At 22.2% G+C, this 2,500-nt stretch overlaps 2 non-coding genes across 2 annotated transcripts in view; both read left to right on the top strand.

The window, feature by feature from the left end:
* The first annotated feature begins 797 nt into the window (after positions 1-797).
* LOC123303857 lies at positions 798-952 on the top strand. Its single transcript, XR_006535933.1, has one exon. It is a non-coding gene; the product is annotated as a 5.8S ribosomal RNA (ribosomal RNA).
* A 635-nt stretch (positions 953-1,587) lies between these two features.
* Positions 1,588-2,500, top strand: part of LOC123303860 — a 4,577-nt gene continuing 3,664 nt past the window's right edge. The window contains exon 1 of the ribosomal RNA XR_006535935.1: positions 1,588-2,500. This exon is cut by the window's right edge and continues 3,664 nt beyond it. This is a non-coding gene — a ribosomal RNA (large subunit ribosomal RNA).

The following is a 2,500-nucleotide window of genomic DNA, read 5'->3' as shown; positions in this document are numbered from 1 at the left end:
AGATTTATTTTGGTTATGATATCATATTAAAGTAATACGCCAAACTTTTTTTATACACATAATATATCTATACATATAATATAGAGAATATTATATAAATATTAATAATATATTTGTTACATATAAAATATTTTTATATTCAATATTATTATTATTATTAAACAATAATTATTAATAAAATCTATAAATAATTTCTCTTATAAAAAAGTGAAATTAAAAATAGAATATATTGAAATTATTTGTTTATATGTATATAATCTCTATTAAGAAAAATAAAATAAGATTATAATTGATATAATCTATATTTTTATTTTTCTATGTTATATAATAAAAATAAAGAAAACACAAGATAAAATTTTTTTAAAGAATAAAATTTATTTCAAATTTAAATTTCTTTATGTTTTGTCTTGATATTTCTTTTTTTTTATTAAAAGTTATTATGTTAAAAAACAAACCCATTTGTTTTGTACCATATTAATATTATATATATTTTTATGTAGAAAATAATTTATAAAAAAAAAATAAATACATTTCTATAAAATATACCAAATATTAATTATTATATCTAGCTAGCACTAACAAAAATATCAAAAATGTTATGTATATATTTATTAATACCATAATATCTTTAATTTATATATATATATATTTAAAATAAAATATATAATTTATATTCTAGAAAAATTTTTTTATTTTAAAAGAATTTATAAAGATATATAAATTAATAATTTTATTTTTTATATTAAAAATAAAGATTATTATTAATAATAATACTTACATTTAAAATTTAAAAAGAGAACCCTGGACGGTGGATCACTTGGCTCGTGGGTCGATGAAGAACGCAGCTAATTGCGCGTCAACTTGTGAACTGCAGGACACATGAACATTGACATTTCGAACGCACATTGCGGTCCTTGGATACTGTTCCCGGACCACATCTGGCTGAGGGTCGTATACATTATATTAATATAATAAAAGATTATTTTACATAAAATTTTTTTTATGAAAAAGAAATTTATCAATAATTAAAAAAGAAAATTTATTTTTTCATATTTAATTAAATTGATAAATAAAATTTTTATAAAAGAAATGTAAAATTATTTATATATGAATGTTTTACGCCAAATATAAGAAAAAAATAAATATAAAATGTTTTTAATAGCATTTAAAATTTATATATTTTTTATTATTTGTCGACATTTTTAAATTCATATATCAATATTATTTTTTATCATTTATATATAATATTATAAAACTTTATGTTAATAATAATATTAATAATAAATGATATTAATAATATATTTTTAAAATATTAAATAAAGAAGAATAAACAAAAATATTATATATTAATATTTTGTTATGGAATATTTTATTTGTAATAAAATTTTCAATATACTCGAAAAAAATTAATATATATAATTATTTATTTTTTATTTTCTTCTCTTTAGATAAATATAAAAATAATATTATATAATAATATTAAAAAAATTTGAGTATGAATAATTAAGAAAATTGTTTACTTATAAAATATAACAAAAACATAATATATAAAAAAAATTTTTGTTTTAATACTTCTAAAAACTTTTACGACCTCAGAGTAGGTGAGATTACCCGCTGAATTTAAGCATATTATTAAGCGGAGGAAAAGAAACTAACTAGGATTCCCTTAGTAGCGGCGAGCGAACAGGGATAAGCCCAGCACTGAACCCCGTGGCTGATAAACAGACACTTGGGGAATGTAGTGTTTAGGAAGATTCAATATAAACCTATTGTTATATAATACATCCAAGTCCATCTTGAATGGGGCCATATACCCATAGAGGGTGCCAGGCCCGTAGTGATTATTATTGATGATAGGTGAATCTTTCCTTAGAGTCGGGTTGCTTGAGAGTGCAGCTCTAAGTGGGTGGTAAACTCCATCTAAGGCTAAATATTACCACGAGACCGATAGCGAACAAGTACCGTGAGGGAAAGTTGAAAAGAACTTTGAAGAGAGAGTTAAAGAGTACGTAAAACCGTTCAGGGGTAAACCTGAGAAACCCGAAAGGTCGAAAGATGAGATTCATTTACTTTTTATCGTTAATCAACCAATTTGTACTAGCATGTGACAAAAATTTTTATTAGGAATTTATTTTTAGTAAAAATATATGCACTGCTGTATATTGTTAATTGTATGATAACGAGGTATGCACTTCTCATCTTGTAGGACGTTGCGACCCATTAAATATTAATCTATAGGCATTGGTGCGTTGATTAATGTACAATATTATTTTTTGATAATATTTTGTGTATGTTAAACGCCTATGTTTCTTGATTAATTGTTTGATGGTATTAATTATAAATTGATATTGAGTCGCGTTATTAACGCGTTCAGATCCACCACGAGTATAAATAGGTTTTTTTATTAAAACATATTATATATACGGATTTTATGCCGTTATATGATACTATTTAACTGTCAGTAGGTGTATGATAATGAACTGGCTCATTTTTTTTTATT

This window comes from Chrysoperla carnea, assembly GCF_905475395.1.
Source record: "Chrysoperla carnea chromosome X unlocalized genomic scaffold, inChrCarn1.1 SUPER_X_unloc_148, whole genome shotgun sequence".
Taxonomy (NCBI): domain Eukaryota; kingdom Metazoa; phylum Arthropoda; class Insecta; order Neuroptera; family Chrysopidae; genus Chrysoperla; species Chrysoperla carnea.
The sequence above is the reverse complement of the archived record's forward strand: the minus strand, read 5'-3'. Positions and strand labels throughout refer to the sequence as shown.